Source organism: Phocoena phocoena, chromosome 1 (assembly GCF_963924675.1).
Source record: "Phocoena phocoena chromosome 1, mPhoPho1.1, whole genome shotgun sequence".
Classification (NCBI taxonomy): Eukaryota; Metazoa; Chordata; class Mammalia; order Artiodactyla; family Phocoenidae; genus Phocoena; species Phocoena phocoena.
This window is the reverse complement of record NC_089219.1, coordinates 56,775,662-56,800,100: the sequence shown is the minus strand read 5'-3', so window position 1 is coordinate 56,800,100 and position 24,439 is coordinate 56,775,662. Positions and strand designations below refer to the sequence as shown.

Genomic DNA, 24,439 nt, shown 5'->3' with positions numbered 1-24,439 from the left:
AAAGGGAAGTCCCTGCAACACTACAGCTAGCCCTGTGGATTATGCAGACCTTTCAAGGCTAGTGAGCACAGATTGATGCTGATAACCAGAGATCCCAAATACAATCATGGCCTTCCCTTTAAGAGCAGACGTGTGCGGAAGTCAGCTGATAAATGGTATCCTAACCATGTTTGTCTCACAGTGGTCATTTCCCTGGTTTCCAAATGCATAATTGGAATGAGTATACTTAGCAATTGGCAGAACCCTAACTTTGTTCCTTGAATTGTAAAATTAGAGATGTTTTGTAGGAAAGCCAAGAGAAGATCCTGAAAGTGCCCCTACAACCATTCCATGAGAATAATAATTTTTAAATATTTATATTGCATCCATATAAGTTTCTTAGGGCTATTGTAACAAAGTGCCATAAACTGGATGGCTTTAAACAACCTAAATTTTTTCTCTCATAGTTCTAAAGGCTGGAAGTCTGAAAGCAAGGTGTTAGCAGGGCCATACTCCTTCCAAAGCCTCTAAGGGAGGATCTTTCCTTGCCTCTCCAGCCTCTGGTAGCCCCCAGGTATCCTTGATTTGTGGTAGTACAACTTCAATCTGCCTCCTTCTGTCTTCTCTCTAGCTGTCTTCCCTCTGTATCTGTATCTGTGTCTAAATTTCCCTCTTCTTATAAGGACACCTGTCTCACTAGATTAAGGGCCCACCCTACTCCAGTATGGGTACATCTTAACTAATTACATCTACGATGACCCTGCTTCCAAATAAGGTCATATTCACAGGTACAAGAGGGTAGGACTTCAATATATCTTGGGGGGGACACATTTCAACCTATAACAGCAACTAAAAGGGGTGACAGAAATCAGTGCCACCCTCAAAATCTTAAAGAACATAGGAGTGGTAGTCCCCAGCATAACACTATTTAATACACTAGTCTGGCCCCTGCAAAAGTTAGGTAGACCATAGAAGCTTATGGACTACCACAAGTTAATCAAGCAGTCACTTGAATTGCAGCTGCTGTACCCCATGTGGTATATTTACCAAAGAAGATTTTTTTTTTACATCTTTATTGGAGTATAATTGCTTTACAACGGTGTGTTAGTTTCTGCTTTATAAAAAGGGAATCAGTTATACATATACATATGTTCCCACATCTCTTCCCTCTTGCATCTCCCTCCCTCCCACCCTCCCTATCCCACCCCTCCAGGCGGTCACAAAGCACCGAGCTGATCTCCCTGTGCTATGTGGCTGCTTCCCACTAGCTATCTACCTTACGTTTGGTAGTGTATATATGTCCATGCCTGTCCCAAAGCAGATTAATACAGTCTTGACAAATGTTTTCTTTTTAATTCTTATCAGGAAGAAGAATAGTAAGTTCCCGTTCACATGGACAGACAACAGTGCACATCCACAGTCTTGCCTCAGGGCTGTTTTAATTCTCCTTCCTCTTGTCATAATATTGCCAGAAGAGCCTTGTGGACGTTCTGCAGATCATCACACTGGTCCACTATATTGACGATGCCATGTTAATCATATGCCTTAGAAGGATGCCTTAGAAAGACACACGTGCTCCAGAGGGAGACAAAACCCAGAAAGATTTCAAAGTTTGCACACAGGTAAAGTCCCTAGGGGTCCAGTGTTATAGGCATCCTGGGATATTCCCTTGAAAGTAAAGGATAAGTTATTACTTTGCATCTCTTAGCAGTAAAAAAAGAATCATAATGTTTGATGGGCATCTTTGCTTTTGAGAAGCAGCATATAATACACTTGAGAATACTGCTATGACCCATTTTTCAGAAGATATAGAAAGCCATTGAGTGGAGCTCAGGGCAAGGAAAGGTTCTGTATAAGGTCTAGGAAGGTTGCTTGGACTACATCACCCATGGTACTGGAATTATTGATATTTGTGGCAGCAAAATACATGATGTACAGTACACACTCCTAGGTTTCTAGAGAAAAGCTATGACATCTATAGCAGAGAACTCTGAACTATTGATAAACAACACCTGGAATGTGCTGGGGCCCCATTAGAAACCGAGCATCAAACAATGGGATCTCAAGTGACGTCAAGCGGACCATATAGCCAGAATTGCCCACCACTCGCTGTATGCAGTGGTATGCTAGAGACAGTTCATATAAGCACATCTCTTCCCAACTCCACATTCTGTGACCTTACTTTGGCAGCTTGAAATCAGCCATGATGGAAATATTTGCACCACAAAACTCAACAAATGCTACAAAACCAGGTGGTATTTTTCAGAGGTGATTATTAAACGTTTGCCAGCACACCACTGACACTAATAGACCCCACAGGTCATATAGTTAGGCGTCCCCAGCAGCAATCCACCATAACATGAATGTGATACATCTGGGATCAAATGTGAGCAGGTCTAGAAATATACTTGTGCAAGGAGCTGCACGAATATATGTCCCAAACCCCCATGTCATCTGTCACTGTGACAGCAATGCTTTTCCCTCATTTCACACCTATGAACTCATGGAAGGCTTCCTGTGAGGAGGTGAGGAGGAAAAAGCCCAAGATGGGTACATGGCTAGGTCAACTCAGTATGCGGGTGTAAGCTAAAAATGAATTGCTATTGTGCTACAGAGCAGCCCTGGAAAATTGCAGTTAAGGGAAGAAAAAGAGAAGTGGACTGAGACTGGGATATATGAACTAAGGACTTAGCTGACTGGCTGGTCAGGACCCTGGAATATGCAACTTTGGAAGATGGGTATAGGAAGGTCAGGATAAGAGGCATGTGGATGAACCTATGAAGGTGGGCACAAAGTACGGGGATTGTTAGAGCGCATGTTCATGCCTACCAGAGAGAATCCATTGCAGAAGAAGAGAAAAGAACACCAAGGATGAATCAGAGAGGAGATATCAGCCAGATTCTGCACGTGGCTACCCTGAAGCCTGGTCAATGGTCTTCTGAACAGAGTAGCCAGAGTGGTAGCAATGGAGAATATGAATGGACCTAATATCATGGGCTCCGCCTCTTCAAAGCTTATCTAGTAACTGCTGCTGCTTAAGGTTGGGCCTGCCAGCAACAAAGAGCAATGCAGAGACTATCCCTCAAGGAGATCAACCTGCCACCTGGTAGAAAATTGATTACATAAGATACTTTTCACGCAGTAAAATGGGTGAATGTTTAATCTATGTTTAATCAAGCTAGGACTTACATGTATTCTTGGTCTGAGTTTGCCTTTCTTGCCAACAGTGTCTCAGCCAGCCCACTAGCCAAGGACTCAAATTGTATAATGACCAAATTGGAATCCCACATATTATCAACTTGGGCCAAAGGATCACTTTACAGCAAAGGAGGTATGGTGGAGAGGAAATGCCAAGGGGTACACTAATCCTACTACCACCATACCACCTAGAAGTTGCCAGCATTAGAATGGAATGTAGTGGACTTAAAGTCATTATTGAGGTGCTAGCTTGAAGGAGACACCCTATGGCATGAGGCACTGTACATGTTAAGTACTCTTAACATGCTTCGAGTGCCCCTCTTGGGAACCAGCACCACTAGACTCATAGAGCCTAAAGTGGGGGACTGTGAAGTCATAAACGGTCTCCAAATTGTCAAACTCAATTCACATTCCCTGCCCTAGCCTGAGATCTTGGTAGTAAAAGTACAAGGAATAAAGTTTGGGGACACTTATGGCGCCCCAGCCTATGGAAGTTCATAGAGAAGGATGCCCTGTAATTGCCAAGTCTCTACACATAACAAAAACTAAACATATACTAATAGGAGTGTCAGAATTGGAAACCTACTGCAATTGACTATAATTTTACAGATGCGGAAAGATGGGTATCACTTAGAGTCCACTGGGGACCTGTATCAGTGAAATTGTGTAGTATGAAACAGGGTATATGGCTATACCCATAAGAGACCCAAAATCAGAACTTACTGAGATTTGGCACTTAATTTATACTCCAGTTCATTACAACGTCTATTATATGGGCAAGAGCTGCTCTTGTTAGGAAGTTAATTCTAACTGACATTTTGTAATGACTGTAGTCTAATTCATAATGTAACTACATAATAATGAGGAAATTGGTAAGGATAACTTGATTTATTTTTTTAAAAATCCTATCATAATACTAATATCAATGATCAAATGTATTAGGAAATTGAATTAAAATCCCTATAGAATTTTCTCCCAGTGGAAGCTAATTGGCTAGAGGAGGAACTAGATTTACTTGGCAATCAATTAATCTTTACATTAAATCAATCTATTAATGCCTTACATAAAAGTCATATTTTGGTGATAAAAGGAGGTAAAGGGGTGGACAAACATGTGCAAGATTACAAATAAACCTGTGCTGGATATTTGGAAAACCAAAATATTTCTTTAAAACAATACCTATACTCTATTAGATGAAACAAGTAATTAGTATTTTGTTATTTGCATTTCTGCTTATTTTGGGGGGGGTTTCTATAAATGGTGCAAAAGATGCATGAAAAAAGAACAATAACAAGCAAGTTATAATTAAGAGGCTTGACCGAAAGTCAGGTGGGTGGACTGCAAAATACAGTTACATTGCAGCTGGACTGGAAGAGTTTTTGGTTATCTCCAGGGACAACCAGACATCAGGAGCTGATTTTTGGTCAAGATAACAATGAGTAGGCTAACAATGTATAATGTGCTGTTTAAAGTTTAACACCACTGATGGCACTCAGGGCCAGCTTGATTGTTGATGGCTTACAACTACTGTAACCAATTAAAGAGACTGACTTGACTATAGGAGAGAGATCTGACTGGAAACTTCTGCCAGAGCTCTCCTGAAAAAAAAATTCCTCATTTGCATCTTGGTGGCTCATGATGCAGAGACGAAGTGCATTCTGTACAACTAAGAAAGGACCCTGGGGACTCCTCTTGGAAGTCTTCTGCACTTTTTCTCCTGCAATCACTTATACTTTGTCGTTATTAAGAGGCTTCCATGAATATCGGCTGAGGAAATCTTATGAGTTATTTCGATTATCCAAACTGTATAATCTTTGCTGAAATTACAAAGGCATTCTTGATTTAAGTTTAACACCATAGTTGGTAATAACTTTCACCACTTCCCAAATGATATGTGTACCTTATAAAGGTAAGACTGTTTTTGTCCTCCAGTCTTTCTGGTTCCACCATTTCCGGAACTAGGTTGAAAACCTAAGGCCCTGGATGAGCATCTTCAACAGTTTTCTTCAGTTTCTGTTTCCACTCCTTGGGCCCAGCCAGTCAATGGCTTCAACCTTATCCCCTGTTTTGTTTTTCTGTTTCATTTCAGGTCTAGAGAATTTCTGTAATCTGCAACTGCTGTGTTTTTCAAGCAGAACTTACATTTTATCAAAACTCCCTATATATGTATTTTCAAAGATTGTTTAATCTTTTATTTTAACTGTGTTTCTTAAAAACCGCATGAGGTTTAGGGGTCATATGATCCAAACTGACAGGCTCTGTCTTTCAGTGAGATCATTCAGGCTATTCACATTTAGTGTTATACCATGTATATTTTACTTCCAATTCTCCTTATAGTTACCAACCTTATAAAGCTAAATAGCAAGAGGACATTTTTTTCACTTTGTTGTACCCTCTTTGTATTTTTCTTTTTTCTGGTTTGATTACATTGATTTTTATTTCTTTTTTGCCCCATTTTAATTTGAAAAGACTACTATACTTTTGTATTCCATTAATAGCTGTTTTCCCTTTCCCAGTGCTTATAATCAAAACAGCTTCTCTACCGTTATGTGACCACAAGATATGTTATGTCCTTTACCATTATGTGCTCTTCCCTCATTTCTCCCAAATACAATTGGTCTTTTATAATATTTTCCCTACCCCCCAACTACTCAGAAGCAAATTTTTCAGGGCTTTCATTGAAACCCCCAAGTCCCAGGCTATGCTAAAATGGTTATTATATTTATTTCTGGATTATTATGGGTTTTCCTTTCATCATGTCATTTTTTTTTTTTTTTTTTCTTTTTTTTTTTGTGTGGTATGCGGGACTCTCACTGTTATGGCCTCTCCCGTTGCGGAGCACAGGCTCTGGACGCGCAGGCTCAGCGGCCATGGCTCACGGGCCCAGCCACTCCGCGGCATGTGGGATCCTCCCGGACCGGGGCACGAACCCGCGTTCCCTGCATCGGCAGGCAGACTCTCAACCACTGCGCCACCAGGGAAGCCCCCATCATGTCATTTTTATTCCAGAATTTTTTTCTTTTTTTTTGCCTTTGTGCTAAGCCCAGGTTGGTTGGTTGCTTGGTTGATTTATTTTTATTTAGGTGTAGCTGATTTACAGTAATTATATTAGTTTCAGGCATACAATTTAGCGATTCAGTATTTTTACAGTTTATACTCCATTAAAAGTTACTGCAAGACAATGGCTATAGACTCAAGGGGGCGGAGTCAAGATGGCGTGTGGGAGGACGCCTAGTTAGCGTCTCCCCACAACTAGGGTGCCTGCCAGCCATTGGTGGGGAACTCTGACGCCCAAGTAGACAGGAGGAATCCCCAAGTGAATCGATAGGACATGGTGGGACTGAGGGGGGAGAAGAAGTGGAGGCCAGACAGGATCAGCTCCCGAGGTGGGGGAGATAAGGAGAAGCAGGCAGGAGGGGCCCTACGAAAGGAGTGGAGGGCAACTGCCCCCCCCCACTTGGGCCCCAGGAATCTGCTGAGCTCCCAGGTGACGTTCCCCACTCTCCAAGGACCCCCCTCCCCTTGGCCACATTGGTCCTGAGGGCATAGGAAGGAGGCTGAGGGGAGAACAGGAGAGGTAGGTGGGAGTGGCCCTCTGGGACCAGAGCAGGAGAGGAGAGGAGGGCGGTTGCCTTGCACACTCAAGCCCAGGAAGCCTGCTGGGCTCCCAGGTGAGTTCCCCTGCCTTCTGAGACCAGGAGTGAGGGGCACACCTGGGCCCCTTCTGTTCCGTTGAACCTAAGCCCCACCCCCCACAGCCCCCAGGGCATTTTCCAGCCCTGTGGGTCCTGAGCATAGGCCCCATCCACTGCCCAAACCTCGCCCCTGCTTAGGCCCTGCCCTCCACAGCCAAAGCCTTTTCCCCCGTTTTTCTTTTTTCTTTTCCCTCCTCCTCTTTTTCACTATTGTGGTACCGTTGTACCTTCCAGTTGTTGATTTATCTATATTTTTATTTTTATATTCTTTCTAACATATGTGTTAGTTTCCTAGTCAAATTTTATTTTTTACTTTGTTATCATCCTCTCTTTTTTATTTTTTTGCCACCCCCACACAGCTTGAAGGATCTTGGTTCATGAGCCAGGGGTCAGGTCGAAGTTCCTGCAGTAGAAGCTCCAAGTCCAAACCACTGGACTAATACAGAACCTCATATACCAGGGAATAATTATCACAGTGAGGTCTCATGGAGGTCTTCATCTCAGCACCAAGACCCAGCTCTACCCAGTAGCCTACAAACTCCAGTGTTGGAAGCCTCAGACCAAATAACCAGTAAGATATGAACACAATCCCACTCATTAAAAAAGAAAAAAAGAGAGAGAGAGACAGCAAAAAAAATATGTCACACATGAAGGAGCAAGGTAAAAACCCGCAAGACCAAATAAATGAAGAGGAAATAGGCAATCTACCTGAAAAATAATTCAGAGTAATGATAGTAAAGATGATCCAGAATCTTGGAAATAGAATGGAGGCATGGACTGAGAAAATACAAGAAATGTTCAACAAAGACCTAGAAGAACTAAAGAAAAAATAAACAGAGATGAACAGCACAATAACTGAAATGAAAAATACACTAGAAGGAATCAATAACAGAATAACTGAGGTAGAAGGACAAATAAGTGAGCTGGAAGGCAAAATGGTGGAAATAACTGCAGAGGAGCAGAACAAAGAAAAAAGAATGAAAACAATTGAAGACAATCTCAGAGACTTCTGGGAAAACACTAAACGCAACAACATTCGAATTATAGGGGTCCCAGAAGAAGAAGCAAAAAAGAAAGGGTCTGAGAAAATATTTGAGGAGGTTATAGTTGAAAAATTCCCTAACATGGGAAAGGAAATTGTCACCCAAGTCCAGGAGACACAGAGAGTCCCATACAGTATAGACCCTAGGAAAAACACACCAAGACACATATTAATCAAACTAACAAAAATTAAATTCAAAGAAAAATTATTAAAAGCAGCAAGGGAAAAATGAAAAAATAACATACAAAGGAATCCCTATAAGGTCATCAGCTGATTTTTCAGCAGCAACTCTGCAGGCCAGAAGGGAGTGGCAGGATATACTTAAAGTGATGAAAGAGAAAAACCTACAACCAAGATTACCCAGCAAGGATCTCATTCAGATTTGAAGGAGAAATCAAAAGCTTTTCATACAAGCAAAAGCTAAGAGAATTCAGCACCACAAAACCAACATTATAACAAATGCTAAAGAAACTTCTCTAACTGGGAAACACAAGAGAAGAAAAAGACCCACAAGAGAAAACCCAAAACAATTAAGAAAATGGTAATAGGAACATACATACCAATAATAACCTTGAATGTAAATGGATTAAATGCCCCAACCAAAAGACACAGGCTGCCTGCATGGATACAAAAACAAGATCCATATATATGCTATCTAGAAGAGACCCACTTCAGACCTAGGGACACAAACAGACTGAAAGTGCAGGGATGGAAAAAGATATTCCATGGAAATGGAAATCAAAAGAAAGCTGGAGTAGCAATACTCATATCAGATAAAATAGACTTTAAAACAAAGACTGTTGGGCTTCCCTGGTGGTGCAGTGGTTGAGAGTCCACCTGCCGATGCAGGGGACACGGGTTCATGCCCCGGTCCGGGAAGACCCCACATGCCACGGAGCGGCTAGGCCCGTGAGCCATGGCCACTGAGCCTGCGTGTCTGGAGCCTGTGCTCCGCAATGGGAGAGGCCACAGCAGTGAAAGGCCCATGTACCGCAAAATAAATAAATAAATAAATAAATAATAAAAATAAATGAAATAAATAAAATAAAGACTGTTACAAGAGATAAGGAGGGACACTACATAACAATCAAAGGATCAATCCAAGAAAAAGATATAGCAATTATAACTGTTTATGCACCCAACAGAGGAGCACCTCAATACATAAGACAAATACTAACAACCATGAAAGGAGAAATCGACAGTAACACAAAAATAGTAGGGGACTTTAACACCCCACTTACATCAATGGACAGATCATCCAAACAGAAAATAAATAAGGAAACACAAGCTTTAAATGACACAACAGACCAGATAGACTTAATTGATATCTATAGAACATTTCACCCAAAAGTAGCAGAATACCTTTTCTTCTCAAGTGCACACGGAACATTCTTCAGGATAGATCACATCTTGGGTCACAAATCAGGACTCAGAAAATTTAAGAAAATTGAAATCGTATCAAGCATCTTTTCTGACCACAATGCTATGAGATTGGAAATCTATTACAGGAAAAGAAAACTGTAAAAAGCACAAATACAGGGCTTCCCTGGTGGCGCAGTGGTTGAGAGTCCACCTGCCGATGCAGGGGACACGGGTTCATGCCCCAGTCTGGGAAGATCCCACATGCCACGGAGCGGCTGGGCCCATAAGCCATGGCCGCTGAGCCTGCGTGTCCAGAGCCTGTGCTCCACAACGGGAGAGGCCACAACGGTGAGAGGCCCGCGTACCATAAAAAAAAAAAAAAAACACTAATACATGGAGGCTAAACAGTGCACTACTAAATAACCAAGAGATAACTGAAGAAATCAAAGAAGAAATTAAAAAATACATAGAAACAAATAACAATGAAAGCACGATGACCCAAAACCTATGGGATGAAGCAAAACCAGTTCTAAGAGAGAAGTTTATGGCAATTCAATCTCACCTCAAGAAACAAGAAAATGTTCAAATAAACAATCTAACCCTACACTTAAAACAACTAGAGAAAGAAGAAAAAAGAAAACCCAAAGTCAATAGAAGGAAAGAAATCATAAAGATCAGACCAGAAATAAATGAAATAGAAATGAAGAAAACAATAGCAAAGATCAATAAAACTAAAAGCTGGTTCTTTGAGAAAATGAACAAAATTGATAAACCCTTAGCCAGACTTATCAAGGAAAAAAAGGGATAGGACACAAATCAATAAAATTAGAAATGAAAAAAGAGAAATCACAACTGACACCACAGAAATACAAAGGATTATAAGAGACTACTACAAACAACTATATGCCAATAAAATGGACAACCACGAAGAAAGGGACAAATTCTTGGAAAGGTACAATTTTCTAAGACTGAACCACGAAGAATTAGAAAATATAAACAGACCTATCACAAGTAATGATATTGAAACCATAATTAAAAATCTTCCAAGAAACAAAAGTCCAGGACCAGATGGCTTCTCAGGCGAATTCTATCAAACATTTAGAGAAGAGCTAACACTGATCCTTCTCAAACTCTTCCAAAAAAATTTCAGAGGGAGAAACACTCCCAAATTCATTCTACGAAGCCACCACCACCCTGATACCAAAGCCAGAAAAAGATATCACAAAAAAAGAAAATTATAGATCAATATCACTGATGAACATAGATGCAAAAATCCTGAACAAAATATTAGCAAAGAGAATCCAACAACACATTAAAAGGGTCATACACCATGATCAAGTGGGATTTACCCCAGGGATGCAAGGATTCTTCAATATATGCAAATCAACCAATGTGATACACCACATAAACAAATTAAGGAATAAAAACCATGTGATCATCTCAAAAGATGCAGAAAAAGCTTTTGACAAAATTCAATGCTGATTTATGATAAGAACTCTCCAGTAAATGGGCAGAGAGGGAAGCTCCCTCAACATAATAATGGCCATATATGACAAATCCACAGCAAGCATCATACTCAATGGTGAAAAAATGAAAGCATTTCCACTACAATCAGGAAAAAGACAAGGATGTCCACTCTCGCCACTCTTATTCAACATAGTTTTGGAAGTCCTAGCCACAGCAATCAGGGAAGAAAAAGAAATAAAAGGAATACAAATTAGAAATGAAGAAGTAAAACTGTCATTGTTTGCAGATGACATGATACTACACATAGAAAATCCTAAAGATGCCACCAGAAAACTACTAGAACTAATCAATGAATTTGGTAAGGTTGCAAGATACAAAATTAATGAACAGAAATCTCTGGCATTCCTACATACCACAATGAAAAATCAGAAAGAGAAATTAAGGAAACACTCCCATTTACCATTGCAACAAAAAGAATAAAATACCTAGAAATAAACCTGCCTAAGGAGGTGAAAGTCTTGTACTCAGAAAACTATAAAATACTGATGAAAGAAATCAAAGATGATATAAACAGATGGAGAAATATACCTTGTTCTTGGATTGGAAGAATCAATATTGTGAAATGACTATACTACCCAAAGCAATCTACAGATTCAGGGCAATCCCACTCAAACTACCAATGGCATTCTTCACAGAATTAGAACAAAAATTTTTACAATTTGTATGGAAACACAAAAGACCCCGAATAGCTAAAGCAATCTTGAGAAAGAAAAACAGAGTTGGAGGAATCAGGCTCCCTGACTTCAAACTATACCACAAAGCTGCAGTAATCAAGAGAGTATGATACTGGCACAAAAACGGAAATATAGATCAATGGTACAGGATAGAAGGCCCAGAGATAAAGCCACACACATATGGTTGCCTAATTTACGACAAAGGAGGCAAGAACACACAATGGAGAAAAGACAGCCTCTTCAATAAGTGGTGCTGGGTAAACTGGACAGCTACATGTAAAAGAATGAAGTTAGAACACTCCCTAACACCATACACAGAAATAAACTCAAAATGGATTAAAGACCTAAATGTAAGACCAGACAGTATGAAACTCTTAGAGGAAAACATAGGAAAAACACTCTTTGATATAAACCACAGCATGATCTGTTTTGATCCACCTCCTAAAGTAATGGAGATAAAAACAAAAATAAACAAATGGGACTTTATTAAACTTCATAGCTTTTGCATAGCAAAGGAAACCGAAAACAAGACGAAAAGACAACCCTCAGAATAGGAGAAAATATTCGTAAATGAAGCAACTGACAAAGGATTAATCTCCAAAATATACAAACAGCTCATGGAGCTCAATAACAAAAAAACAAACAATCCAATTAAAAAATGGGCAGAAGACCTAAATAGACATTTCACCAAGGAAGACATACAGATGGCCAAGAGGCACATGAAGAGATGCTCAACATCACTAATTATTAGAGAAATGCAAATCAAAACTACAATGAGGTTTCACCTCAAGCCAGTCAGAATGGCTATTATCAAAAAGTCTAGAAACAATAAATGCTGGAAAAGGTGTGGTGAAAAGTGAACCCTCCTGCACTGTCGGTGGCAATGTAAATTGATACAACCACTATGGAAAACAGTATGGAGTTTCCTTAAAAAACTAAAAATTGAACTACCGTATGACCCAGCAATCCCACTACTGGGCATATACCCTGAGAAAATGATAATTCAAAAAGAGTCATGTACCACAATGTTCACTGCAGCTCTATTTACAATAACCAGGACATGGAACCAACCTAAATGTCCACTGACAGATGAATGGATAAAGAAGTTGTGGTACATATATACAATGGAATATTACTCAGCCAGAAAAAGAAACGAAATTGAGTTATTTGTAGTGAGGTGGATGGACCTAGAGTCTGTCATACAGAGTGAAGTAAGTCATGAAGAGAAAAACAAATACCGTATGCTAATGCATATATATGGAATAAAAAAAAATGGTAGTGATGAACCTAGTTGCAGGGCAGGAATAAAGATGTAGACATAGAATGGACGTGAGGACACGGGGTAGGAGGGGGAAGCTAGGGTGAAGTGAGAGTAGCATCGACATATATACACTACCAAATGTAAAATAGTTAGCTAGTGGGAAGCAGCAGCATAGCACAGGGAGATCAGCTCGGTGCTTTGTGATGACCTAGAGGGGTGGGATAGGGAGGGTGGGAGAGAGGCTCAAAAGGGAGGGGATATGGGGACATATGTATGCATATGGCTGATTCACTTTGGTGTACAACAGAAACTAACACAGTATTGTGAGTGATTATACTCCAATAAAGATCTATTTTTTAAAAACAATGTTACTCAAAAAAAAAAAAGATAATGGCTATAATTCCCTGTGCTATACACAATATATCCTTGCTGCTTATTTATTCTATACATAGCAGTTTATATCTCTTGATCCCACACACTTCTCTTCCATCTCCCCACTGGTAACCACTAGTTTGTTTTCTATATCTGTGAGTTTGTTTCTCTTTTGCTACATACATCCATTTGTATTATTTTTTAAAATTCTATATATAAGTGATATCATACAGTATTTGTCTGACTTATTTCACTTAGCATAATACCCTCCAGGTCCATCCATGTTGTTTCATATGGCAGAATTTCATTCTTTTTATGGCTGAGTAGTATTCCACTGTATATATATATATGCCACATCTTATTTATCTATTTGTCTGTTGATGGACACTTGGGTTGCTTCCATAACTTTGCTATCGTAAATAGTGCTGCTATGATCATTGGCATGCATGTATATTGTCTTATTAGTGTTTTCATTTTTCCGGATATGTACCTAGGAATAGAATTTCTGGGTTATATGGTAGTTCTATTTTTAGTTTTTTGAGAAATCTCCATACTGTTTTTCATAGTGGCTGCCCATCCGTAATTCTTATTTATCCCCTGTACTACATATTCCCTTATAGTCCATAATTGTCCACTTAGTTTTACCTTTACATATTGTGAGATTCATTTCTAATCATTGTTTCTACTCTTTGTCTTCAACTATGTGGAGTTTTCTGTTTTAATCTGCTACTTGTTAAAGTTCTTTATCAAGTATTTTCCTCAGATTGGGTATGTAGATGATATATGCTCTAAACCATTCTATCTCTACAAATACCCTTTTTTTCCCCAAGAGAGATTATATTCATTTTCTATTCTTTCCATAATAAATGACTACAAATGTCGTGGCTTAAAGCAACATAAACTTATTATTTTACATTCAATGGACTAAATGTCTGTGTCCCCTCAAAACTCATATGTTGAAACTCTAATCCCAGTGTTTTGGAGGTTGGATCTGTGGAAGGTCATTAGGTCATGAGGGTGGAGCCTTCAATGAATGCAATTAGTATCCTCATAAGAAATGGCCAGAGAGCTAGTTAGGTCTCTTTCTGCCTTGTGAGGATACAAGAAGTTCACAGGCTGCCACCCAGAAGAGGGCTCTTATGAGAACTGACCATGCTGGCAGCTTTATCTCAGACTTCCAGCCTCCAGAATTGTCAGAAGTAAATGTCTGTTGTTTATAAGTGACTCAGTGTAAGGTACTTTGTTATAGCAGCCCAAACCGACTAAGACATTACAGTGCTGTAGGTCAGAGGTCTGATATGGGTCTTACCAGGCTAAAATTAAGGTGTCATCAGGGCTGGGTTCCTTTCTGGAGGCTCTAGAGGAAAATCTGTTTCCTTGCCTTTTTCAGTTTCTAGAGGCCACCCACATTCCTTGGTCCATGGCCCCTTCCTCCATCACTAAAGCCAGCAACAGCAGGTCAAGTCCTTCTCACACTACCATTTCTCTGGTTCTCTCCACCTAGGAAATGTTCTCTACGTTTAAGGACATATGTGATTAGATTGAGTCCACCAGAATAATTCAGGCTAATCTCTCCATCTCAAGATCCTTCATATTAATCAAACCCATCATTTTCCTTAACACAGTTGTGAATTACATCTTGGTATCTTGGTTGAATACAGGATTATTGGGTTGCAGTCCTTTTTTCTTAGTAGTCTGTAGGTTGTACCCTTCTATTTAGTTTCTCATGTTGAAGACTAAGAGTCAAATTTCATTTTACATTTTTTTCTTGTAACTGAATTGTTCTTTCTTGCTGAAAGTTTAAAGACATTTTTCTTATATGTACCTGAAATCCCAGCACTTTGCTAGAGTATATCTAGATGTGAGTCTGTTGTCATCAGTCTTGCCTGGAATTGTAAGCGCATTCAGTTTTCAGACACAGGTCTTTCTTAAACTCTGAGAAATACTTGTCTGATATTTATTTAACTATTGCCTATCTTTCATCTATGTCTTTTTCTTCTTCCAGAACGCTTATTATTTACACGTTAGGGCTTATTGAACTAAATTTCGAGTATTTTTTTACTTTAAAGATGTGTTTACATCCTTGTATTTTTCTCTGACATTTGAGATAGTTCTACCACTTGATCTTTCAGAACATTAGTTTATGTATGTGTACGCGAGTTGTGTGTTTGTATGTGTCTATGTGTGTGTGCTATTTTTTTTTTTTTTTTTTTGCGGTACACGGGCCTCTCCCGTTGCGGAGCACAGGCACCGGACGCGCAGGCTCAGCGGCCATGGCTCACGGGCCTAGCCGCTCCGCGGCACGTGGGATCTTCCCAGACCGGGGCACAAACCTGTGTCCCCTGAATTGGCAGGCGGACTCTCAACCACTGCGCCACCAGGGAAGCCCTGTGTGTGCTATTTTTAATCTCAAAGATATTATGCTGTTTTGATTCATCTGCTGAATGTTTTAAATGATTTTGGTTTCAAAAAGTCTTTCTTTGTTCAATACTTGAATGTCAAGTACTTTGTTTTTGCCTTAAGTTTTTGTCTTCCCCAATAACTCCACTTCACAGGAACCTCCTCTGTGTTTTCTCTTTGCTCTTCATTTCTCTGGTAACTTAATGCCCTTAGTTGCATTGATATTTTTCCCGGTCTTCTCCTGGGGGCTTAAGGTGATGGGTGGGGTTCATTAAGCAGTAGCAGTCTTGCCAACCTCCATTCTTATAATTCAGTAGTGTGGGGGTTGGTACCTCACTGGTTCATGTCGAGGCATCAGGAGGAAACCTCTCTCATATTCTTGCTTTGGCCTCTTCATGCTCTCCCAACCTAAAAGGTAGAAAGGATCCAGCAACTGGTTAGGTTACTTCTCAGCGTTTAGGAATCCAGAAGCAGAATATTAGATATATTCCTATGCATGTAAATTTGCTTGAGATCACGAGTTTCTGAGGGCTAAGCTGTCGCAGGATGCGGGCATGCTCATCCTCATTCTGGGACTCTTCACTGCCGATTTCCAGGCTCTCCCCTTGCCAGAAGGGAGAAAGTCCTGTCCTATCTTTGGCAAGGTTGTGAAAGAATCTGAGGTTTCTTTCTTATCCTCCAGGACCTGTCTACTGGAAGAAGAGGAAGAGCTCAGAGTGAATGAGAACTGAAATGCATTTAAGCCACTGTCTTCCCAGCATCTTTAAGAATGCTCTCACTCCTTTATCTGCAACATCATGTTTTTAAAAGGACTGAAGCAACAAAAGGCAAAGTGTCAACATTTGTTAAATCTGGATAGCAGGTATAGCAATAGGTGGTGAGTATTTGTTGAATTATTTTCTGTACTTTTAGTTTATTTGAGGTACTTATAAACCAAATGAACTTTTAAAGTATTAATGCTATATTTATTCTGATGACTTATCAAATTTCTAACTCTCCTCCAGACCCATATACCTCCAACTGCCTATGGCCATCACAAACCATCGCCACCTTCATACTTGACTTGTCCAAAATGGGTCTTTTGGTTTATACCCACCAAAATCTTTCCCCAGGTGTTTCTAATTTCAACAAATGGCACCACTATCAACCCAGCTGCTCAAGCAAAAAGCATAGGATTGGTTGTTGATGCCTTCCTCCCCCAGACCTCTAAATGCATTCCCTTTAGCAAGCCCTATCAATATACTTCTAAACAGCAATTAAAATCCTTTCACTTCTCTCCAGCTCCTCTGGAATCATCCTGTTTCAAATCACTTTTCTGCAATAGTCTCTGCTTCCACTTTGACCCTGCAATTCATTGTACCTGTACCCAAAACACTATTCTTTTAAAGTCAGATCCTGTCATGTTTTTAAAACATTGTAATGGCTTCTCATTGCTTATAGAATAAAACAAAACTCCTTACTATAGCCTACAAGTAACTAGGTGATCTAACTGCTCCCTGCCTCTCAAATCCCAACTTCCTTCCTCCCCCTTGCTTTCTGTGCTCCAGCCACACTGGTCTCCAGTCTCCTATTCAAATATACTAGGCTCTTTCCCATCCCAGGGCTTTTATATTTCTATTCCCTCTGCCTATTAAGAGCCTGCGTCCCCTCACCACTACTTTTTGAATAGATTAACTGCTTTCTATCATTTAGGTATCAATCAAATATCATCTCCTCTCAGAGCTCTTTCATAGCTACCTTATCTAAGTACCATTCCTTTGCTCAGCTCATAGTTACTCCATCACATCACCCTGGTTATTTCCTTCATCACATTATTTCAGGCTATAGTTTTCTGTTAATTATTGTAATCACTATTGTAATCAGCTTGCACCTCAATGAACAGACTCATGCCTTTATCAACTAACTAACCATTTTACTTAAGATTGGATTAGTAAGTACATCAGATAATAAGAAGACATAATGAAGGGATATTCAGCTCTCATCACATTGGCTGGCATACTCAGATGTAAGTACTTTGTATAAGTGGGTCTTTCTTGTCTGAAGAACAACCAACTAACTGGCTTGGGCATTCTATAAACCTCTTCCTTGCATGCAAATTACAGCTAGTAGTTATTTTGAATAATATATTAAGCATAACAGATCCAACTGTATACAACATATTTATATAACTTAGTTATACTTTTAGATGACTGCCTTTGTAAGATTCATGATCTGGGCATCCCCTTTATGTAAACCTCCACTACAATTGTATGTCTCTCCCAGTATTACTTATGATACAGGTTCAGATGCCGTGTCAGAGAGAAGCATAAAACAACAATAGAACTGTATTTACTTCATATTAAAACCCAGTGTGGTGTGGTGGCTCTCTATGAAGTTGTCACATACTCAGGGCCCTTCAGTTTTGCTGCTCCATCAGGCCCGTGGTGTTAACCTTGGCCACAAAGTGCAAGCAGCCTCACCACTGCATACTCATTCCTGCCCATAGAAAGGGGGAGAATGGAAGGAAAAGGATGCCCTTTGATTTCAAGGGCATGACCTGGCCAGAATCTAGTGTAACTAGGTTCTAGCTAGACTTAAAACGAAGCTGCAAGAAAGGCCAAAAAGAACCATCTCTTTTCTGGGTAGCCTTGTGCTCAGTTACAATTCTAAAGTTTTCTTACTGTTAGAGAGAAGGAAAGGGTGGACATTAGGGGTTCTCTCCTATGTACCCCTTTAGAACGTAAACTTCATAAAAACAGAGATTTCTCCATTACATCCCATTGTATCTCAGCTCCTAGAACAGTGTCTGGCACAAATATGTCCTCCTCTGACCATTTTCCTTGCCTTTGTCCTGACTCAGCAGCCATTATCACTGCTCACTTGGACTAAAGCAAGTCTAAATTATCTTTGTGTCTCAATACCAATCTATCTTCCACACTACCATCAAAGTGAACTATTTAAAATAAAAACATTCTTCTTTGATTCCATTTCTTAAAGCCCTCCAGTAGCTCAGCAATGTCCTTAAGATAAGATCCAATGTATGAGCAGAGCCTTCAAGGCCCTTGCCAACTGCATCTCACCACACTCACCCTGTTCTACAGCCAAATAAATATGAATACAGTTCCTTCAACATTCCATCTTCTTTCATGCTTTTATGACTTTACACATGTGTTGTTCAATCCAGGAAGATTCACAGCCATTCACTCTCCTGCATTCCCATAGTACCTTGTACATACTACATATAACATAATTTTGTAGTTTTTTAATTTACATGTCTGCCTCTTCTATGAGACTACAACTACTGACGAGAAGGACAGAGACCATGTCCTGTTCATCTTTCAGTTCTTAGCCCTGAGTTAACCACAATATTTTTTCACTATTTTTGTTGTCTGAAATGACCACATATCTGAAGGAACAAAGCACTATTAGCTTATTTAAAACTAAGAAACCTGTTTCATCCGGGCACCTAACATCCCCTGCAGGATTCTGGGCAGCCCCTGCCCAGGAATTTACGGATGTCAGGATGAACGACACATAGGGCTAATAGATATGAAATTAGTTTACTACTCATATGATAAACAGCAAAAGGATTCCCCAAGGAGAAGGGCTCAGGTTCCGCCTAAGGTGAAACAAACTTGAGAGGGAGGTGGAAGGTGGCTTAGGGTTTTATTATGATTAAGGGGTGGGGGGTAGGGCCGGGATGAGGATTCCCAGAGAGAGCAGAGTTTTGCATCTTTTGAAATTCTCACAGGCACCAAGGGAGGGAGTGTGCAGATTTACTTATCCTTCCTAGATGTGGGGCAAAAAGGAAAGGGGAGAGGTGGAGAGTTGAAAGCTGTCAGCCACCAATCATCAAAAATGGAGTCTTTCTCTATTATGAAACCTTTCATGCCCATGATCATACTTAGGTTGAAGTCATTTTTATTTTTGTTTTACCTTAAGGAAAAAGTGCCCACCTTGCAAGGTTGTTGTGGGAGTTAAATTTAAATAAAATAGGAGTTGGAAAGGGCCTTATATACTATAATGTATTATAGTGAGAATATTATCTATATTACACCAACATTACACTATCATATTATTATATTATTGTATAATATTATATTATTGGTATTATATTTAATACCAATATTAAAGTATTATACCAATTATTATAATCATATAGACCAGATCCTATCCTAAGTACCTTCTATATAGTACATATCCTAATATATATCCTAATATTCTAATACAATTTTGACCTTATTGAGAATATATAAGCAACACGGTATGGAGTGGATGATGCATGGTTTTAAATATCCATTGTCTATTATCTCACACACCTGACAGGGGGAATCCAGGGGGAACTTTGTGAATTGCTGACTTGTAGATTGCAATGCCTGATGCACAAGTCACAAATGCAGTTTCTGTAGCCAAAAGATTTCAGTGGGTGGTAAAGCCTGGTGGGAGCTAAACAGATGTGCCATCAATTTCCCATCTTCACACCAGCTTTTGTTGAATCTATGGCATTTGTGCACAGCATCTGTGGGTGTTTTGATCTTTAAAACAGGGCCTTAGGCTCTGTAGTTGAGAGGCAACCCCAAAGCATAAAATATTTTTATTGAAAACCTCATCAGACTGTAAACTTGTTACAGATTGTGGGAGCAATAAAGCATAGCCCATGTTTCTGAACCACCACCTCAGCGGACTGACCGCATTCCCCTTCCGTGATAATGAGAACAGTTGAAACTGCTCCCAGCCTTCCAGACAGCAACAGGGCAACTGACACCACTCTCCCCAGTGTAGATGAAAGTTGGGACAGCGAACTTTAAGGACATCACACCTAAGTTAATAGATGCCCAAATAGAATCATCATGCTCACAACTGAAACATTTAGAGAAGCAAAGCACAGCCCTCAGGCAGAAAGAGGTGGGAGACAAGCAAACTGATATTTATAATCTTCTTTGAGGGAATAACAAAGGAGAAGCCAGAACTGTTTCTTATGAAAAAGTGCACCATTAGGAAAACCCTGAAACAAGATTCCCTGCCTACTTTATCTCTGAGCTCTTCCTATTCAACTGAAAATGCAGCTGACAATAGCTCTATTGCATCATTAAGATGTGAGCATTCTTAGAGCAGTACTGTTATCTCACACCTGAGAGTTCAGTCCCACCACAGGTCAGCTGGCATGGCACAGAAAAAAGAAATGCCCCCAGACAGAAATGCATGCTTGGTGATCAGGAACAATGTATTCCTTTGGTTGAAAGGACAGTAGAGGGTCCGCACCCCCTTATTCTCAGCAGATGACTTAACCTCCTACTTCTGAGAAAATCTAGGCCAGAGTCCTCAAAATGTGGTCCCCAGGTCAGTTCCACAAGTTTCACCTAGGAACTTATTAGAACTACAGATCCCCAGCCCTATCTCAGACTCCCACCTCTAGGGTTGGGGTTCAGCGATAAGTTGAACCAACTTTTTCAATAAATTGTCCAAGTGATTCTGAACCACTCTAATATTTGACGACCACTGATCTCTATCTTTGGAAATAAGGTTCTCCTATTTCTCTCCTTGTCATTTCCAATATACTCATTCTTTTCTGCATTGGATTTACATGTCTCAAAAGAAGATATTTCTAATCTTGTCTAAAGTTTATCTTTCCTTGTGCTACTCCTACTATATTCTATATTAATTATTGCCCATCTCTCTTATCTTCAATCTCTCCCCATCTACCAGTTCCTTCTGTTCAGCATAGATAAAAATGTCTCCACATTATAACACTTTTCCATAATCTTGTCTACCCCAATCAGCTTCCATTCTTACTCTTTTCACTAACAAAAGACTTCAACGAGTAATATTTTATTGCTATCCTTTCATCCTCAGCTCTAATTTTTGCTTCTTTAAAGTTGCATTTTGTCCTCTAGTATCACTTTTAATATAGTATCCGATATACAAAAGAACATATGTACCTACCCAACAGAACTAGCACAGGACCTATGCATTGCTGTGCATTTCTCTGCATCCCTCTGCCTCCCTGGTTCACTCTTAATCCCATGCATTCTGATTCCATGATTCTACTAAGGCTTCCACTAGTGTTACCAATGTCCACTAAATTGAATTATCCGAAGGCCTTTTCTCCGTCCACATCTTACCTGTACTCTGTGCAACTTCTGTTTTTGCTGACCAAACCTTCCCTATGGCCTAACTTCTGTCCTTTTATAATAATTCTCTATTCTAATTCTCCTCCTATATCTCTGTTCGTGTTCTGCCTTCTGCCTGCTCCTCTTTTCCCCTTATTTGACCCCATGTTATTATTATTCCTTAGGGCTATATCCTTAGTTCAAGACAAAATTGATATTGACTAATCTCTGCATACTTGCTCTGGGTAATCTCATTCATTCCATTACCTCATTACCACCTGTACACCTATGATCTCCAAACTATGATATTCACACACACACACACACACACACACACACACACACATTTAACAGCTCCCAGACAATATCCACTTAGTAACATGTTTAAAGTAGTACTTTAAACTCACACTATTCAAAACTAAACCCACCATCTTTCCCTTTATACCTTAATCCCTCATTTTTTGTCCTTGTTCATGGCATTTCCATGCATCCAGCTGAACAAGAAACTGCCGCATGTTCATGGCTTCTCCTCCTTGCTCCTAATCCACATTCAACTGCGCACCACTTCCCATCCATTCAACCCCAGAGTTGTTCAGTTTTCCTCCTCCTTCTCATTCCCACACCTACTGCCTGTTCAAATCCCTCAGCATCCATCACCCACCTCGCTCTGAAATCTTCCTCTCTAGATTTTCAACTTTCAACCTTTCTCTTTCCAAACAGCCTCTACATTGTCTCTCATTATCTTATTACCTTACAGATCTATACTCAATTTATTTAAAAAACCCAATGGCTTCAATTTATTAATTTGGATAAAGGCAAAAGTGTAAGACCCTTCACATTCTGACCTCTACCCACCTTTTCAAACTCAGATTTCCCGCCTTTTAATTAAGCCATATCTCCACCCACACCATCTCACATACCCTACGTGCCCTATGAATACTTGCATTCCTTGAATATGTCACTTTGTCTCAAGGAGTCATGGTCTTGTCCCTGCTATTTCCTGCTTCTGAAATGTTACTTCTACTTCTGTCCAGCAGATATATGCTTGCTCAGCTTCAAGTCAAGGACAAATAACAGCTTTCACTGTTGCTTCTCCCCTCCAAGGAAGAATTCATTGCTCCTCACCTGTATTCTTATTCTAGAACTAAATATACTGTATTATATTAATTTGTCTACATCTACATTTCTCACTACATCTGTGGGTTTTAAAGATTCATTCATTTTTATCAACACTCTCTCCTGAGCCCCTGGCAACCATTGATCTTGTACCATCTCTCTAGTTTTGCTTTTTTCTAGAATGCCATATAAGTGGAATCATACAGTATGTTGCCTTTTCATACTTGATTCTTTCACTTAGCAACATGCATTTAAGATTCATCCATGTCTTTTTGTGGTTTGACAGCTTATTTCTTTTCATCATTAATGTTGCACTGTATGTATGTACCACAATTTATCAATTCACCTATTAAAGCGTATCTTTATTGCTTCCAGCTTTTGGTGATTTTTAATAAATTTGTTATAAATATGTTTGTGCGGGTTTCTGTGACAATGTAAGTTTTTAAATCAGTTAAGTTAATATCTAGGAGCGTGAGAGCTCTTGCTCTACATTCTTGCCAGCAATTGTTTTTTGGTGTTTTCTTTTTGGATTTTGGCCATTCTAATAACTGTGCCATGGCATCTCATTGTTTTAATTGACAATTCTCTAATGGCAAATGATGTTGTACATCTTTTCAAATGCTTGTTTGCCATATGTGTATTTTCTTTGATTTGTTGTCTCTTCAGATCATATGCCCATTTTCTAATGAGGTTATTTGTATTCTTATTGTTGAATTTTTTATGTTTCTTGTATATTTTGGATACAAGTTTATTATCAGATATGCGTTTTGCAAATCTTTTCTCCCAATCTGTGGCTTGTCTTTTCATTCTTTTAACAGTGCCTTTCACAGAGCAGAAATTTTTAATTTTAATGAAGTCCAACATATCATTATTTTTTCTTTCATAGACCATGGGGTGTTTTTTTTTGGTGTTTTATCAAAAACTCATGGCCAAATCCAAGGTCACCTAGGTTTTCTCTATGTTATCTTCTAGGAGTTGTGCAGTTTTGCATTTTACATTCAGGTCTATGATCATTTTGAGTTAATTTTGGTGAAATATGTAAGGCTTCTGTCTAGATTATTATTAATTTTTTGATATGAATGGCTATTTTTTCCAACACAATTTGTTGAAAGATTATGTCTTCTCAACTGAAATGCCTTTACTCCTTTATCAGAGATCGGTTGACTGTATTTTATCGGTCTACTTCTGAACTCTATATTCTGTTCCATTCATCTATGCCACTGTTCTTTTGCCAGTATAAAGCTATCTTGATTACTGTAGCTTTATATTAAGTCAAAATCAGGTAGTGTGACTCTTCCATCTTTTTTCTTCTTCAGTATTTATTGTGTTGGCTATTCCAGATCTTTTGTCTTTTATACAAAGTTTAGGATCAGTTTTTCAATATCTACAAAATAGCTTGCTGGAATTTTGACTGGAATTGCATTGAATCTATAGATCAAGTTAGGAAGAATTACACCCTAACAATTTTGAATCTTTTAATCCATGACCATCATATATCTATTTATTTAGAATTCCTTTGGTTTTTTATCAGAATTTCATAGTTTTCTGAATACATATCCTGTACATATTTTTAATTTATATCTAAATGTTCCTCTTTTTGTTTTCATGAAGTTATAAATAATATTATTATAATATTTATTTCAAATTCTAATTGTTCATTTCCAATGTATAGGGAAGTAATGAATTTTATATATTAACCTTGTAATCTGCAACCTTGCTCTACT

At 39.2% G+C, this 24,439-nt stretch overlaps 1 protein-coding gene across 1 annotated transcript in view; it reads right to left on the bottom strand.

The window, feature by feature from the left end:
* The window catches only part of PDE4B (phosphodiesterase 4B), a 618,793-nt gene that overhangs the window by 468,227 nt on the left and 126,127 nt on the right, over nt 1-24,439 (bottom strand). The gene's annotated exons all lie outside the window — the stretch shown is intronic.